Raw genomic sequence first — 19,154 nt, 5'->3', positions numbered from 1 at the left:
GACACCATAGGGAGAACCACTTACAGGGTCCAGATCTCCCCTTCGAGGAGGCAGACCTTTCACATCAAGCTATTGAAAAAATGGATAGGTCCGATACCCAAGGTAGCTCAATTCGGAATCCCTACTGGGTCAGAGCAGACCACCTTAGAACAACTGCCTGTTAATGAAGAACTTACATACGCCCAGAAAACTGAGCTCCAAAACACCTTACATCCCTTCTCTCCAACGTTTTCGGACCTGCCAGGATGAACACATTTGATAGAGCACAAAATAGAAACAGAACCAGGGAAATGTGTTAAACAAAAACCCTACAGGGTGCCGGCAGCATGACGACAGGATATAAAAGGGAAGTACAGACATGCTCAAGTTGGGAGTTATCCGTCCATCAAGAAGTATCTGGTCGTCCCCTATTGTAATGATTCCTAAATCGGACGGGACGACCCGGTTCTGTATGGACATTAGAGCTTTAAATAACATCTCCTCCTTTGATGCCTATCCCATTCCCCGGGTGGGTGATTTATTAGAAAGGATAGTCGAAGCCAAGTTTATTACCATGCTAGACTTCACTAAGGGGTACTGCCAGGTACCCCCTTAGGGAAGAAAATAAACAAAAGACTGCCTTTGCAACAGAGGAGGGCCTATATGAGTTCAACGTCTTGCCCTTTGGGCTGCATGGGGCACCTGCGACCTTCCAGAGGTTGATGAATACCATCCTACACCCCTATTCCTCCTTCTGTTCCGTCTATCTTGACGACATTGTAATTTTCAGCAATACCTGGTCAGACCACTTAACACACTTAACAGCTATTCTGGAAGCCCTACACAAGGCAGGGTTACACATTAACCCAAAAAAATCTAGACAGGCATACTCCGGGTTTAAATACCTGGGGTATATGTTGGGGGAAGGTGTTATAGCCCCTCAAGAGGAAAAAGTAAAAGCCATCAGGAATACTCCATTCCCCAAAACAAAGAGAGAGATACAAGCCTTTATAGGCCTTGTAGGCCATTACAGGAGATTTATAGACAACTTTGCGGTGACAGCAGCTCCGCTCACAGACCTTTTAAGAAAGGATATTAAACCCTCCTCCATTCTAAATACTTCGGAGGAGGCTAAACAAGCCTTTAAGATCCTTACAGTGGCCATCACTACAAGCCCAATTTTGATACCTCCCAACTTCGGTAAACCTTTCTCTTTAGCCACGGATGCTTCGGACATGGGCTTAGGAGCTGTATTGTCCCAAATAGGAGAGGACGGATTAGAACATCCGATCCTCTACATTAGCCGGACACTAAATCCTAGGGAGTGCAAATATCCCACGATCGAAAGAGAATGCCTGGCGATAAGGTGGGCGGTGGAGAAATTAAAGTACTACCTAGAAGGCAAGCCTTTTGTACTTTATACAGATCACGCCCCGCTACAATGGATGAACAGGACCAAAGCCCATAACCCTAGAGTACTCAGGTGGTTCCTTTTTCTACAACCTTTTTCTTTTTCAATACAACATCGAAAGGGCACTGAGAATGGAAACGCTGATTTCCTATCCAGACAATTCATTCTTCCCAATCGGCAGAAACCAGGGGGGGAGGAATGTAACACTGGGCAGGGGACGGGAGGAAAAGAACCGGATAATGTTGAGTGGTGGCGTAGTGAACTGACGTCCTCCCCCTCTCTACTTCATTATCAGCATGACTGGAACAGGGGAGAAGCCTGTTCCTGGGAACTAGCCGACGAATTGGATGACGGCCCCTTTAACTGGAAGACACACGAGTATGCAGCTCCGGCCCCTGATGACGACGCGGGATTCCTAGTGGGTAAAAACGCGGAAGAAGATGTCCTGGCGTGTGATGCCACCGACCGAGGATCGAGAGTGGGAGAGCGGCACAGAGGAGCAGAGAACGGAGCTTTTGGAGGCAAACCCGAGGACGACAGGAGTAAGCCAGCAGGCCTACGGATCCGTGGAAGACGGGGTTCTTGTAAACCGTAGCCGCGTGTCTGCCACAAAATATGCCCAACCTTTCTTTGTCCTCACCGTGTAAATATACCCCTTCTCACCAGTAATCACGCCTCTGCACCTTTGCACGTTTAATAAAGTGTTTAGCACCTTAGCACGGGTGTCCCCTGCACTTGCCCGGTTCCCTGTGGGAGAGTCCAGATAGAGTACATATTCTGAAAATCTGTACCTTTTTCTTTTCCCTGGCGGAGTCCAACGAGGAGTTAGGAAGAACGGAAAATCCCCTGAAGCCTGCTTCTTAACCATCTGGAAACAAGACCATAACCAGACGCCATCACGGACCGCGGGGCTTTTCAGAGAGACATCTTGACAACCTGACATAAAAAGACATTTTCCAAAATAAAACCTTACCTACCCCGAACTGGTCTTAGGTCTCTTCTTGATCCCACGCCACAGTCACACACTACAACATCTTTCCCTTTAAACCGAAGATAACAGCCTACAATAAAAAACTAACCAAAAAGCAACAAAACTAGAAAATGCATTTCCAAAAGCTGCAAAAGAGAAACTGTTAATACAAATGAACAATATTAAACTTTGTTGTTACCTTAGTAATGTGCTTACTTCTGGACTTCACTCCATCTGCAGCAATAACGCTCTGAAAGGAGAAATTACTGCTGTGAGTCTCAGAGTCTTCAGTATTACTGGTCTCAGTCACGAAGACTGTGGTGTCGGAAGATAACTTTCTCTTATTTGGCTTCATAGATCCTCCAGTCACGCCATCGCTATTAGCAGACAGGCCACTGTCAGCAGCATCATAACTTCAGGCAGACCAGCAAAGCGGATCTCACCACTCACATTGGGTGAACAGACTCGCCTCTGCTACATACATCCACTCTGTTCTCAAATTTGCTTGGGGCTGCCAAAATGCAAAGAGCTGCAATATATTCGCCACACTTTCCTGACTACCTTGTTTTAAAAAGTTGTGACTTTCAAGCGTGGTTCTTGGTTCATCTCCAAGCTGAATTTTTTTAGAGGTTCTATTGCCACACAATACTGTTCCCATATTCCAGTTTGTCCACAGGGTGCTTCAAGCCTGGTAGGTTATCACCTGCCTGTTTTGCAGATAATTTCAGATAGTTTCTGTAAGAAACTGAATTATTATTTACGGTAGATGAGGAACAATCACAACCGTCAGAATGAACTTTCAAAGCCATTCAATTTACCTAGGATCAACCCCCTGGTACCTAAGCACGGAGCAGGCAGGCTTAACTTAAGGTAATATGTCAAATATTTATGCAGAAACCAAAAAAGTAAAAATCAAAATGCAAAACAATAAAAAACCCAAACCAAAATAGAAAAAAAAAGGTAAAATGTATTGAATAAAATGACACTAAAATGACAAAATCCAATAAGGGGAATGAGATATAAACAGTAACGCTGTAAGAATCACAAGGTGCCAATGGATGAGGGGCCCGGGCATGGATTAGTCTCTCTGGAGCTGACTGCCAAGTCTGAGTGAACTTGTTCTCCCAGTTCAGCAGGAAGTCACTATACCGGAGAAATGACTTTAAGTGGAATGAAAAACCTTGTGATGGCTCCCAGAGGGACGTGGTCGATGTAATGAAGGATATGGCTTAAAAACCCAAACTGAAAATCCATACTCGGCATAGTGTGTCGCCCCACTGGTATTTTGCTGCTTCGCCATTCCATCCATATACAACAAGTAACATTACATCTACCTCAAGCCAGGACTATTGGCTTTGTCAATGGTTGTTAGTTGCATAAGATAAATATGCAACAGCGATGGCTTCAAAGCTTGAGGGGGGCTGCTAAGGGTGAGAGGGGGCTGCGAGAGGTGAGAGAACTGTAGCTGGTGTGAGAGCGGCGCTGCAAGGATGTAATGGGTGCTGCGAGGGTGTGATGGGCGGTGCGAGGGTGTGATGGGCGCTGCGAGGGTGTGATGGGTGCTGCGAGGATGTGAGGGACGCTGTGGGGTGGTGAGAGGACGCTGTGAGGGGTGCTGCTGGGGATGAGAGTGGCGCTACTAAGGGTGAGAGGGGCTCTGCTAGAGGTGAGAAAGAACTCCAGGTGGTGTGAAAGCTGCACTGCTTGAGCGAGAGAGGGCCTGGTGGGGGTAACAGATGTGCTGAAGAGGGAGCGAAAGGGCACTGTAGTAGACAAGCAGTAATTCGGGGGTTAGAAGGGTAACACAGGGTTCGGGGACATGGGCTGCAGGGGCAAGGGATGCCCTGCAAGGGGGGAGAGGGGACATTGCTGGTGGGAGAAGGACACTGACGTGTACCTGGGAGCTGTGCACGAGAGGGGGTCGCTGCAGACTTCATCGAGGGCATTGAAGAGGGGAGGCTGGGGGCACTACCACAGTGAGTGCCATGGCAGTGGCTAACAACAACAAAAGGATGGAGCAGATAGTGTGATAAGTGTGTAAACGGGCGCCCTCTGGTGTGAGATTGGATGCCCCACGGAGTGAGGCCGATCAGAGCGTCACTGGTTGAAGGTGTAACTCGGGGAGTGATCAGAGGTGCGCGTCTGGTAGTGAGCTGTCATAGTGAGATCTTGAAAGGAGTGATTTTGTATGGGAGGGGAAGTCCCTGTCTACCGGGACTGTGTGTGCACGCGTGTGGTTGAGGTGTGAATAGGGCGCACACTGCAAGAAGTCACTGTGGGGAGAGTGGATGTGTGCAAGGGTGATAGTGAGTGTATGGAATCACCGAGTGAAGGTTGCATCCCTGCAGGTGGTGAGGAAGCAAGGAGAGGGTGAACCAGTGTGTGTAATGACTGTCTGCTGGAGGGCTGTGTGCAGCGATGAAGGCCTGCTCGTTGAAGGTGTGTGCAGCGTGATTGTGAGGGGACTGTGAGTGCAGGAAGTGTCTGAGAACAACTGTCTGCCAGCAGTGCGTGATACGTCACCGATGGCCTGAAAACGCGCTGGCGGTATATATATCGCTGTGACACCCCTCATGGAAAGTGCGTGCAAGGCGCGTGTCTTCAGAGAAACTTGTGCACCGGGAACCATTGTGCAGACGTTATATCAGAGAGAATGTGTCAGTGAGATTGTGCATAGAGAGGCTTCTTGCAGAAAGTCACTACAACAAAGTGTGTGCAGGGGGAGTGCGTGTATGGGGATCACCAGTTAGGAAGTCACCACAGCCGATTAGGAAGTCACTGCAACAAAAGTGTGTGCAAAGGGGATCACCAGCTAGGTAGCCACTAGCCCCTGCAGGGAGAGTGCGTGCAGGGTGAGAGCGTGCATGGTGAATACCAGCTAGGAAGTCACCGCAAGGAAAGTGTGTGCAAGGTAAGTGCGTGCATGGGGGGTCACCGACTAGGAAGTTATTGCAAGAAAAGTGTGTGCAGGGTGAAGGTATGCATGGGGGTCACCAGCTAGGAAGTCGCTTTTAAGGAAAGTGTTTGCAGGGTGAGTGTATGCATGCGGGTCACCAGCTAGGAAGTCGCTTTAAGGAAAGTGTGTGCAGGATGAGTGCATGCATGGGGGTGTTACTGACTTGAAAGTTATGTGGCCTACACTGTCATCCACTCGAAAGGGTGCTCTGTTCTGTATTATTATATGTGTGGTATACGAGGCTCCTTGTTCACCACCACCCCCACCATGTCCACCACCACCACATCCACCACCACAATGTCCACCACATCCACCAATAACACCATGTCCACCACCACCATGTCCATCACCACCACCATGGCCTCCACCACATCCACCACGACCACATCTACGTCCACCACCACGTCCACCCCCACATCCACCACCGCATCCACCACCACCGCGTTCAACACCACTGCGTCCATCACCACCACGTCCACCACCACCACATCCACCACCACCAACTCCACCCCAACCACCACGTCCACCACCATCACCATGTCCACCACCACCACCACCACGTCCACCACCATCACCACGTCCACCACCATGTCCTCCACCACCACATCCACCAACACCCCATCCACCACCCCTTTCACCACCACCACCACCATGTCCACCACCACCGCATCCACCACCACGTCCATCACCACCACCACATCCACCACCACCACCACCACCACCACCTTGTGCACCACCACCACATCCACCACGTTCACCACCACCATGTCCACCACCACCACCACCACGACACCCACCTCCACCACCACGTCAACCAGCACCACACCCACCACCACCACGTCCACCACCACTACCACCACCACCACATCCACCACCACAAAGTCCTTCATCACATCCACTACCACCACATCCACTACCACCACCACGTCCACCACCACATCCACCACTACCACGTCCACCACTACCACGTCCACCACCATGTCCACCACCATCACGTCCACCACCACCACGTCCATCACCACCACGTCCACCACCACCGTGTCCACCACCACCACATCTACCACCACCACGTCCACCACCACCATGTCCACCACCACCATGTCCACCACATTCACCACCACAACCACTAACAACACCATGTCCACCACCACGTCCACCACTACATCCACCACCATCACGTCCACCACCATAACATCCACCACCACCACGTCCACAACAACCACATCCACCACCACCACATCCACCACCACCACGTCCACCACCACCATGTCCACCACCACCACCATGTTCACCATGAGGCCACCACCACATCTACCACCACCACGTCCATCACCACCACACCCACCATGTCCACCACCACGTCCACCACCACGTCCACCCCCACATCCACCACCACCATGCCACCACCACCACGCCCACCACCGCGTCCACCACCACTGTGTCCAACACCACCACGTCCATCACCACCTCGTCAATCACCACCACATCCACCACCACCATGTCCACCACAATGTCCACCACCACCCCCACCACCAGCATATCCACCACCACCACGTCCACCACCACCAAGTCTACCACCACCACTATGTCCACCACCACATCCACCACCACCACCATGTCCACCACCACCGCATCCACCACCACCATGTCCACCACCTTAATTTCCTATGCAATGAATAACGTTGAAAGATTTTTCAGTGGCGCATCTGCAGAAAAGTCCTCTTCCTGTTGGAAATTAAGAGGAACTTAACCCCTCACCCAAACAATACATTTACGAAAAAAATGGACTGAATGAGAGCCGTGGCCTGCGGCCTTGGTGCTACAGTAATATTACACCTGGAGGCCAAGAAACCAAGCGCGTAGAAGCCCTGAGAGCACGGCCGCCACGCCGCAGATGCACGCACCGCGGCGGCCATCTGTGGGTTCTGCCCCGGTAGCTCGCGTGGTTTAATGGAACAGGCCATTGGCTTTGAATAGATCCCAGGGGCGGGATACACTTACTGGGGCAGATTTAATCTTCCATGAAAAATCAGTGGGATGCCAGTGGAGCATGGGACAAAGAGGCGCGAGTGGTTTATAGCCGCTGCCAAAAGGACCACTGGACATAACTTCTTCAAACAGTATATGTCCATCTTCACCATTGACCCGGAGTCCTCAAGGACAACTGTGGCAATCAAACCACACACACAGGTATCTAGGTAATCCATGTTGTGGGGTGCGAAGGGGGAATTCCATAAATCTAATGCCATTTGAATATAATTAAATTGGGGACTTTACTGTAAGGAAAATAGTACTTCAAGGAAGTAAGCGGGCACTAAGGCATTTATGCCACACACATGTTTATTTGTTGACAGGAAAATACACTATGCAAAATGTTTCAGTAACTGACAGCTTTTGGTTAAACCTGGGCAGAATCATTCAAAGTCAAACTTTGTTGACAACAAATTAGAAATGTATTGTTGTGTGTACGGCGCCCTAGGCCATAAGAGCCCACACAAAAGCTTCAAATGTAAGTTTTCTAATGTTACTAAAAAGACCATGAGACTGAAGATAACAAGCATTTGCAATGCAACAGGTAGCGCATTTACACGAGTTTAAGCTATTGGGATTGTAAATGACAAAGCATTTTATTTATGTTTTGAAACCCAAAACATAAATAAAAGGCATTGTCATTTACAATGCCAATAGCTCAAACTTGCGTAAATGTGAGACCAATTGCATTGCAAATGCTTGTTCCAGTTTGTTGTGTGTCCAAACACCCATTTGGTAGCAAGTAGCAGGTTTACCCCAACTGCCTGGTATTTAGTAAACATCAAATGAATCGCTAGTGGGCTGCCAACTATCAGGGTCGCACTGAGATATAGAATATTTACGGGCACCAAAATAAAAATGCTCTCCATTAGTGAATAGCTGAAGAAGTGGCATCTATAAGCTAACTGTAATGCACAGCTATCATGCAAAAGGAAAATAATAATAGATTACTGCATTGAATATCTGTGCAATGCAGTAAAAAAAAGTACATAGATATGCAAGTCAGATTCAGAGAGCACTATATTCATTCTATATCATGCATTACAATATTTTAGCTTTCTCCCACTGAAAACTTGCCCTGCCCAATGAAAGTCAATGTTAACATGTTCCACCACGTTTCATTAAAACTCTCCCACATTGTTGTACCAAAATACATTTAAGACTTCTTTATTCATGTACATGAGGGTATACGCTGCTCATGTGCGTGCTTATATTACGTGAATGCCGGTTCATTACCATTAAAGAGAGGCATTATAGATTTGCAATGTCCCTCTCTGTGACATTACTGCACACTGCCTATGCTAATTAACAAACCCTGCCCCTTTGAAACCTATTTTTTGTTTTGTTTAGGGCTCGTGCCCCCTGTACTTTTCATTTTTGTACTTGCGGTTAGCTGTGTTCAGTATCTGTATGGACTTAAATATACAAAAGTGATGTTATTACAATCCTTAAAATAGCAAATGTGTCACAAATTGTGGCTTTCGTAAGGACGGAGGGACAGGAGACTGATTAGTTAAGTGGTGAATAAATACACCAGCCTCGTCACACTCACACTTCCTTGAAGACTTGACAAGCCTGTCTGCTCAACTGCGATGCCTTTTTGAAGAACATGAAAATACACATGTAGCTGGGGTGGTCGCCGGGAGGATCTAGATCCGTGATACTCAAAGTACGGCCCGGGGGCCGCATAAGGCCCTTCAGGTCTTTACATGCGGACCCCCGGGCAGCAGCAGCACTGGGCTGCCGTTTACTCGACTCAGAACTAACATGAACAAGAAACGTACGTATACAGCAAACACTTATTTAAAGGTTAATTGCAGTTAGGAAAATGAAGTAACAAGGCCTTTAACTTTAGGAACACCTTCATTCTTAAAGGCAGCCACTAGATATACATGCTTTGTTTCCCCATCCCAGACTTTACACCCCCTCTGGCATCAGGGCGGCCCTCGGTCACACCACAGACCAAACTTTGCGGCCCCCGAGAAAATGTTTGTGAGTATCCATGACCTAGATCAACAAAATGCGGGAGTAGTTAGACACGAGGACGAAACAGAAGCTTGCATCTCTAAAAGGCTCAAACAGGAACCAATGAAAACAAGCATTGGCATGGCCAATAGGTCGCGCCTTTGGGATGTTATACGTGTTTAGCCATGCAACAGTTGATGTTGTTGCACCAAGGATATTGTGCTGGATAACTAAACGCTTATAAGGTCCCAGAGGCGAGAGCTACTGGCGATGCCAATGCTTGTTTACCTGATGGGCATTGGCTGACCGCTGCCTGGTTACTGAGGCCCTAGTGAGGTTGAGACATATTTGGGAGAGTTTTAGCCTCATCAGATGATGCTGTGCACGCCCAGGTGCAATGAGGCGCAGTCGGTGCTGCCTGGGAGTGCGTTGCCAATGCTTGTTTACCTGATGGGCATTGGCTGACCGCTGCCTGGTTACTGAGGCCCTAGTGAGGTTGAGACATATTTGGGGGAGTTTTAGCCTCATCAGTTGATGCTGTGCAGGCCCAGCCCAGGTACAATGAGGCGCAGTCGGTGCTGCCTGGGAGTGCGTTCTTTCACTTTCGATTGGCGGGGCGGCCCCCCTTTACTCTGTGGAAAGCCACAAACGGGATTCAAGTCGATCTTCTCATCACAGACTTTTCAGGTGAAACAAATGTCACCGTTTGCTGAGGCCTGAGTGACCCAACTCCAGCAGTGAGGGCCAATGAGCATTGCTGACACATCGATCAATGCAACAACAACAACAAATGAACCCCGGAGAGCAGGCTCGAGACCCTCCCAGCAGCAGACAGTCTTTGTATCACCTGGGGTGGTTTGGGTGCTGAGGGCCCTGCTGTGGGTCGGGCCTCACTTGGGGTGGTTTGGGTGCTGTGCTCCCTGCTGGGGTCTGACCTCACCTGGGGTGGTTTGGGTGCTGTGCTCCCTGCTGAGCCAGAGGCCGGGACTGAACCATGAGCGCGCGGTTAAATGGGTTCATGGATAACTGCGCATGCGCTGGTGATAGACACCGCTTCCCACAGTGCAGATGAAAGAGACATTGGATTAACTGCGCATGCGCTGAGGACAGATACTGCCTCCCGCCGGGGAACGCGGATTAAAGAGGGCCTGATGGATGAACAACTGCGCATGCGCGGAGGACAGATAGTTTGTAAGAAATATTTCTTTCTTTCGTTCACAGCACAGTAAAGGGCGACAGCTCAGCACCAGCACAGGTCCGCGCGGGGACACAATGAATGAGAGACAACAGCTGCCACAGCACCCGCGGAGATGTATTTAAGTGCAAAGCTCCTCGGTTCGGCTCGTCTATGGGATGGGGGTAGTGTCTTTCCTCTGCGCAGCCGCAGTGAGACGGAGCGTCATCTGTTCAGGGCAGTTCAGTCTGTACCCCGTGCAAGGTCCTAAATCGGCGATAGAAAGTAGTGTCTTCGCTCTGCACATGCGCAACTGTGACGTGCACAGAACACGAGCATTTGACAGATTCCCCATTCCAAGATGTCGCCCGTTTCCACGACCGTAGTCCTTCGTTTATTGCTCTGTCGGGATACCGGAAGTCACCCAAAACGACGGCCGGTTCCTCTGCTGATGCCGCACACCGCGCTCGGGCTGCGGGTTTGGACACACCGGCTCCTCTGCTGATGTTCGGGTCCTCTGCTGGACTCTGCGACGGTAGAAAGGTGAGACCGAGATCACAGGGTTCATGTCCTTTGAGAGCTTCCGGGTCATCGCGCTCCAAGGACCCGTAGGGAGCACGAGGGAGACATGAGGATGAATGTTTGGATGAATGTTTAATACCAGAATGAACGCCTCCCTGTGGGTCTCGAGGGGAGATCCAGGCTGACCATAGACCCAAGGACCCTTCCTTATACACAGCAGGCGCAGGTCACTGTCAGCGTTTGCATCAAGAGTGAGGCCTTGAGAGACTTCAGCCGTGTGTGGCCGGGCTCGGGGAAACACGGCTTTACATTGAACCCTGGTTCACCTCACACTTTATGGAGCTGTTACTGTGCCTCGTATTGAAGCAACCGAGAGAAGGAGTTCCCAATAGAGCCGGGTCTCGGCTGAGAGGGGATCCCCTGATAACAGAGTGCTTTGAAGCAGTGCTTTGATAGCTAACTTGGGGATTAAGAGCACTATCAGACATGTGGTTTATTCGGACGCTTAGCACACTAGACCATGACTATGGTATTTGATTTAGAGATATTGCCTGACTCTTGGAAGAAAACAAGAACACATGAATCGGAGGACCCATCCTTTGGACTCATCGTTGATACTTAACGGAACCCTGTGTGGGTCGGAATTAACACCACATTGAAAGTAGGTTTCCTTGAAATATCAATCACTCTGGGACTTTACAGAGATGGATTTTCAGACCTTTAAAAATACCCCTTCTTTATTTACAGAAAGTTATACTGGGACGGTAGAGGTGTTTATTTCTCACCTTCATGCTTGATGCACCTGGGGCTCTAAGGTTTGGGACTTATGACCCCTAGAGTAGAGCACACGACATGATTGCCATCACTCGGACCCAACCACAGACACGGGTTTTCACACTTGAAAGTACGAAGGATTTTGTGCACAAGGGCTATAAGGAGGTCATTTTGCCATTGGAGTTTTATCTGGATTCGCTCTCTCCATCGTATACTGTATCTTAGAATGCTTTCTTTACATGTATCTTCTCAACAAGGTTAGGTTACTATTGTTTGTATACCTAACCCCCTTAGTTTATATGCACTGTGGCCGTATTTAATTTTACAAAAAATAATACCAATGACTGAGAAGGATGTGACTTCTATTTAGACCATGGTTCAGTACCTTTATTTTTTACACTGCCTTGAGAAAGTCGCGAGATCACACCCTGTAGCAACAAAACAAATGTTGATTGTGGCCGAGAACACCAGAATAAAACGCGAACAAGACAAAAGAAAGAAATAATTGTGTATATTCTGTGACTCATTTACTGTACTTTTTTTAACTTAGAGGGAAACCACATCTTACTTAAATACGTGTGCTGGGGAGTTGATTTTCTCAGGGGTGCAGAGGAGGTGAGGCTTGTCGGGGGGTGGGGGTAGAGAGGATTTGAGGCTTGTCCAAAGGGTGCAAGGGAGGTGAAGCGTGGCCTTTTCAGGGTTGGAGTGGTTGCGAAGGAGGCGAGGCCTGTCCTAGGGGTGCAGAGGAGGTGAGTCCTGTCCATGGGGAGGAGAGCAGGTGAGACCTGTCCAGGGGGAGAAGAGGAGGTGAGGCGGGTCATGAGGGGTGCAGAGGAGATGCCTGTTCAGGGGGAGCAGAGGAGGCGAGACCTATCCAGGGGGTGCAGAGGAGGTGAGGCATGTCTTGTCCATGGGGGTACAGAGCAGGTGAGGCCTGTCCAGGGTTCAGAGGAGGTGAGGCATGTCCAGACCAGGGGGTTACCAGCAGGTGATGCCTGTCCGGGGGTACAGAGGAGGTGAGGCCTGTCCAGTGGTGCCTGTCCTGGGCTGGGGTGCAGTGGAGGTGAGGCATATCTGGGAGTGGTGCAGAGGAGGTGAAGCCTCTCCAGGGGGATGCAGAGTGGTTGAGGCCTGTCCAGGGGGATGAAGAAGAGGCAAGGCCTGTCCAGGGGTACAGAGGAGGGGAGACCTGTCCTGAGGGGTGCAGAAGAGAATGCTTTCCAGGGGTAGCAGAGGAGGCGAGGCCTGTCCAGTGGTGCATAGGATGTCATGCTTGCACAGGAGGTGCAGTGCTGGTGTCCCTGGCGCCGGGAAACCCATTACGGGTAGCTGTGCGCAATATAAATTTAATAAATAATAATAATAATAATAATAAAGAGGAGGTGAGGCATATCCTGTCTAGGGGGTTAAGAGTAGGTGAGGCCTGTCCAGGGATGAAGAGGAGCAGGTTCCTGGGCTGGGATTGCAGAGGAGGTGAGGCCTGTGCAGGGGGTGCAGAGGAGGTACGGCCTGCCTCAGGGTGCAGAGGAGTTGAGGCCCGTCTTGAGGGGTGCAGAGGAAGCAAGGCCTGTCCTGGGGTGCAGAGGAGGTCAGGCGTGCACAGGGGTTGCAGAGGAGGTGGTGCCTGGGCTGGGGGTGCAGAGGAGGTGAGCCCGATCCGGGAGGGGTGCAGAGGAGGTGAAGCCTGTCTAGGGGGATGCAGAGTGGTTGAGGGCTATCCAGGGAGATGCAGAGAAGTGGAGACCTGTCCCCTGCTGGGATGAAACCTGCTCGGTAGGGATCGGAGTTGAGGCCTAGCGTGTCCTCTGTGTATGAGGAGTGTGGACCGCCTCAGCCGCTTCTCTCACCGCCCAGAGATGCTCTTTTCCAGGCAATGTATTTTATTGTAAGAGCTTGTAATCCGAGTTTTTGAAAAATATCCGGAGTTACCATTGAGCCCCATATGGCTCATGACAAAGGCATGTTAAATCAATGAGAACTAGTCTGTCAAGACGTGATATGAGACTCAAAACTGTATGTTGTTAGTGATAAAAAGAAAAGGCTTCTTTCTTTTTATGAAGCCCCCATCCACCAACCTAGTTGGTGGCATGCTTCATCATCGGGCCCACCTGGTGACACCAAGTGTGTCCCTGCTGTGCTACAAGGTCTGTATTACAGCAGAGCAGGTATATTTACTGAGTGTGCAGTGATACTGATGTGAAAGTGAAGTTTAAAACTGTCCAGTGTTCCCATTATCCAAAGGGATTATCTTTAATGTTTGGGCCTCTGGCAGTAGTAAAAGCAAGGCAATGGATGTAGGTGGAGTAGTAAGCGAACCCAGCCGGGGGGAAGGGGAATGGGACAGAGAAGAGACTATCTGACCTTCTGGCTCTTCCACTCTACTTCTTCCTTTCTGCCGTACTCCGTTTTATGCCTTTCTTATTCCCTATCTATCTTTAAACATGAGTGGAAATCGCTGTAACAGAAAAGCACACCATTACTAATTTCCTTCACCACTTTCTTACTCTCTCTCTATTTCCTTCCCCAAGTGCCTATGGCTTTGGCTCCTCTTCTATTCTACAATATAAGTATTCTATTCTTTGGTAAACTGCATTATAAACAACTTTTTAGCACCCTTTAACTCTTGTGAGTTCATTTATTCTTTTTCACTCATTTGTTCGTTCACTCTCTGCCTTACTTTTTTATCTTCTGAATTCTTCTTGCTTCTCCCTTAGGAACCTTCTGGAGCTTCCACCGTCAACCAAACGACGAAGAAATCAGGAACTGAAGTATTCAATGGGTAAGTATTAATTCTTCTCTTTATATATTTTTTTTCCTGTTTACTTTAAATTGGTATTTCTCTCTAGCCTACGCCTGGCACAAAGCTTCACTTTTTCTATCTAACTAGCCTACAGAAAGAACGTGACTAATCTCTGAAAATAAGTTGGTGAAGTGCGTGGTTCTAAAATCAACCGGCGCTCTTCACAGCTTGTCTAGACCTTGCACCCGTGTCCAGGAGCGCAGGACTAGACTGACAACTTCTACCGCGGTCCTCCCTGTTGGTAGCACAGGGGAGAATACCCAGTTCCGCAGTATAATCACTCGCGACCATTTGCGAGCGGGTAATCTTTGCAATGCCCATTTAATGGCAGATACTGCGGGATAAAGAAGAGCTTTGATTTCTTTTTCCTGCACCTTGACAGTACCCCTTTGCAAGGTTAAGCCTCCGGGCTGAGGTTTGTGAGGATTCTGCAAGTGAAAAATGTTGGTTAATCGGGGAGCATGAACATCTGATTGTTCCACACACGACCTATCCTCTGGGCCAAAACCCTTCCAGTCTACAAGATAGAAGATTTTCCCTCGAATGGACTTTGAAACTAGGATTCTTTTAACTTAAAATTCTTCTCGTCCTTTCACTAAAATAGGTTCTCTGTATCTCAATTCTTTCAAATGGGGTGAACAGTGCTTAATTTGTAAAATATGAAGTGCAGGTGCTCAAATGTTTGTCAGAGGCCACACCTACTTTCCCATGGCTCCATCCACGTCCTCCGCTGGCTCCACCCACTTACTCTATTGGTTCCACCCAAATCCTCAAATGGCACTGCTATAAGTCAGTTGGAATCCCAGGTAGCAAGGAAATGTCGTACTCAGACCAGGAAGCATGGAAATGTCACACAAAGGCACCCAAGCCAGTGGAGCTGGAACAAAGTATTCGTAGGAGAGAGAGCTATCCTCTCTCTTACCAGCGCAGTGGCAGAAAGTTATGTTCCAGAAGACATGAAAACGTCTGACAATGTGGAAAAATGTAGATCTCAGGGGCACTTCAGGGGCAATTTCTATAGTTAACAAACAGTAAAATCTCCCTTTGGCACATACTTCGTATTTGTATCTTGACCAGAACCATTGAAAGTAAGAGGTTCAAAGTTTGTCGCACCTGCCTTAATTAGTTCTCTGTTTCTGTGCTCTCTAGCCCTTTTCAGTCACAAGCCATATACACATAAACCCTTGTTTATATTGACTCTACATGGTGGCCAGTGCCAGTCCTTAATAAAGTAAAAGATTACAGTGAAATGGTGTGGTAGAAAGTTCAATGGCTCTATAAAAAGCAGCGCTATAGGAAAATGTAAAATAAACAAAAATATTAAGAAATTATTGCCATAGTGTTAGGGAATTTACAGAGGAACACGTTGCCAAGCCTAGAATGAACCTGAGCAAAATGTATACTTTTTATGCAGTTGGGGCATAATTCTGTTGTCCTCTCTGTCCCGTGGTTACATTCTCTAGACTGAGATTGCATATTAAATGCACTGAAATTTACTGACATTTTCAATAATCGATCATATATTGGTAGCTAGGAATGATAAATTAAGATGCTGCCTTCAACAAACAGCGTTTTCTACTAACCCACTGCAAGTCAGCCTTGTCTGCTCAAAAGTATACATTTTGTGTGTAAATTAAATACTCTTTGTACTTTATTCCTGCTTTCGCTCTCATGGGCTCTCTTTTCCACTTAGGCTTTACTTCAGCGCCTTGAAACAGCCCATGCTTTAGCATAAGTGCTAGACAAGCAACCAACATGAGAGTAGTTCAGTTCAGTTCATTTATTTGTTTCGAAGGTAAAAAGCCATCATGAAAATACATAATAACCATAATACATAATCTTCATTCATTAAAAAAAAAAAGAAACATTCTGAACAACATGACATGAGTACAAAAAGACGTCCAATTAAAAAGAAGTTTTTTTTTTTTTTGTGAATAGCTAAACCAGAGAACAGGTGTGATGTAAGACCCCAGGTAACATTTCAAGCACCTCCAGGTCCCCCCCATTTCAACATCCCCTTGTATTTCTCAATTTAAAAACAATTTTAAGAAAACTTATGACAGCAAATAAAGTGCGCGTTTCAGTGGCTCTTTGCAAAAACAGTAAGGCAGATTTGGCATGGATAATATTTGAGTCCTTCAAGACACCCACTAAAAATCTTTGACGCGGTGTTTTATAAAAAGAACACAATAAAACAAAATGAAGGGTGTCCTGCGAAGACCTATTGTCGCAGCCGCAGGCACCCTTCTGCTCAATTGTTTGGGTAGACCCCGCTGGGTAAGCTAATATAGGGTGCAACAAATTGAGTCTAAAACGAGTCATTAAAAACCTCTCGTGCTGACTGTACATTAAAAAGAGGTACGGTTCCATGCCAACTTGATTAGATACAAACGAATGGGCCACTGCCGAGGATTTGGTAGAGTCAAGCTCCCTCCTCCTGCCATTAAATTTATCCAACAATTGACTTTGTACCAAGTGTTTGGAGTATATGTCCACCCCAGAGGGGTCCAAGAATAGCATTTGTTCATCTATTTCTCCCAAAGTGTCTTTAATATATTTCAGCCATGGGATTTGGAGGCATTTCTCTTTCAATAAGCAGTCCTGGATGATCTGTCTGGATAGTTCTGCACTGGGGTTTGTCCAGATTTTAAGCCAGGCCAGTATGGGTCTCAATCTGATAATGTCAGCTATATAAGTGGTTCCCAGCTCCTCATGAGTGATTGCTGCGGTGATGCTTGGCGGAAGTTTTAACAGTTTTTAAAAAAATGTATCTTCCTCTCTTTGAATTAGCTGTGCATCTCTAAAACCCCACACTTCAGCTCCGTAGATGGTCTTTGAGATACTAACTGATCTATACAGAGTCATCACCTGCTCTGGTGACCAGCGACCCATTCGAAGTGCAAAGTTCAGTATTGCCCCATTCGCTGAGACTAGTCTCCTCGTCCTCTCTTCTATCAGAGGAGCAAAGTTCAACTTCTCATCGAATAAAAGGCCCAAATATGGGAATGTTTTAACAGTGTCCAAGACATGATCCCCCAGTTTAAATACGAACTTCTTCTGAGGTTTCTTCCCTACTATCATAATAAATGATTTTGTCATATTGACAGAGAGGTCCAATTTCCTCATGAAATCCGAGAAACCCTTAATTAAGAGTTGCAAACCAACAGCCGTTCGTGCTAAAAGGACCGCGTCATCGGCGTACAAAAGTACTGGCAGATGACGCGTGCCCACCTTTGGGCAATCCGTTCCCAGTGCTATCAGATCGCTCTCCAGGCCATTTATATAGAGGGAGAACAGGAATGGCGCCAGGATACACCCCTGCCTCACCCCGCCCGAGCACGGGAAGGGATCAGTACTCTCCCCCCCCCGCACTGTAGCGGACCTTGGCAGTGGTGTTCCAGTGAAGCTCCCTCAAGATGTTAATGAGGTCCGAATCGATCCCCAAGTTGGACATGAGTATCCAAAGTTTGGCTCTGTTTACATTGTCGAAAGCGGCTGCTAAGTCCATAAACCCCATGTAAATGGTACCATCAGACGCCTTGGTGTACTTAGCGGTGAGCAAGTATAGGTTGAGACATTGGTCGGTGGTTGACCTGCCCGTTCTGAACCCATACTGGGTATCCACCAGGATGTTATTGGTGTCAGTCCAATCTAATAGTCGATTGAGCAGTGCCCTCCCCAGTACCTTGGCGGTGACGTCAATGAGCGAGATTGGTCTATAACACTGCGGATTGTCCCTACAGCCTTTCTTGTAAATCGGGACAATCACCGCAGTGGACCATGATCTCGGCAGTCCTGTTTTGATTGCTGCATTCAATACTCTTGTTACCATTGGGGCCCATAACTCAGTATTACTAAGGAAAAGATCTGGGGGGGTCCCATCCGGGCCCGGGGCTTTATTTCGTGTTAGACCTAAGATTGCTTTGAGTACTTCCTCCAAAGATAGTTCAAGTTTGTCTGCCCTTGGTCCCCTCCATATTCCATCACCAGTGTCTGTCTCCTGTTGATTATACAGGGATCTAAAATGAGCAATCCAGTGTTCTGGCAAGATGTTAGAACTGATGACTGGGGTACTAGAATCATGGAAACATGGTCTGTTGATAATTTTCCAGAACTGGGCATAGTCTTTGTTCTCACCAGCCTCCCTTAGGTCTGCCCAGACTTCTTTTTGAAGAGTTCTTTTCCTAATCTTTACCTGGGATTTATAATTTTGTATGCAGCGAGTAATTTCAACCTTGTCCCTTGGTGTTTTTTTTAGGCTGAGTTTTAGGTCTCTTAACGCTTTGGAACAGATAGAGTCAAACCATCTTGGCGTGGATAACTGCTTTGCGGGCTTCTTGGTTGTCAGGAGTCTCTCGATGATATTAGTCAAGTTTTCAAACGCCTCTACTACTCCTCTATCCTCTGTTGTGTAATCTAAACAGGTCTCTATGTGGGCTTTCCCTTCATCTACTAATTTGGCATAAAACTCCTGGGGGTTAATCACTGACCACCTTAGGCGTCTCCCTTGATCTGTTGGTTTAATTTCTGATTGGTGGATCAACCCTGGTTCTTTTCTGGTTAAATCGTTCC

General features: G+C 47.9%; 2 protein-coding genes across 4 annotated transcripts in view; one reads left to right on the top strand and one right to left on the bottom strand.

The window, feature by feature from the left end:
* The window catches only part of LOC144806455 (uncharacterized), a 56,568-nt gene extending 46,250 nt beyond the window's left edge, over positions 1-10,318 (bottom strand). The window contains exons 1-2 of one of the 3 annotated variants that reach the window (XM_078672817.1): positions 10,253-10,300; positions 2,560-2,610 (exon numbers count right to left, since the gene is read on the bottom strand). The gene's annotated coding sequence lies outside the window, so the exon portion shown is untranslated. The other 2 variants (XR_013605806.1, XR_013605807.1) reach the window with 2 other exon arrangements.
* Positions 10,319-10,769: 451 nt separating this feature from the next.
* LOC144806452 (uncharacterized) overlaps positions 10,770-19,154 on the top strand; it is a 51,288-nt gene continuing 42,903 nt past the window's right edge. Inside the window, exons 1-2 of the mRNA XM_078672814.1 lie at positions 10,770-11,029; positions 14,497-14,561. The gene's annotated coding sequence lies outside the window, so the exon portion shown is untranslated. The remainder of the gene's footprint in view (positions 11,030-14,496; positions 14,562-19,154) is intronic.

This window comes from Lissotriton helveticus (genome assembly GCF_964261635.1).
Source record: "Lissotriton helveticus chromosome 1_1 unlocalized genomic scaffold, aLisHel1.1 SUPER_1_unloc_75, whole genome shotgun sequence".
Classification (NCBI taxonomy): Eukaryota; Metazoa; Chordata; class Amphibia; order Caudata; family Salamandridae; genus Lissotriton; species Lissotriton helveticus.
This window is presented reverse-complemented; position numbering and strand designations above follow the sequence as displayed.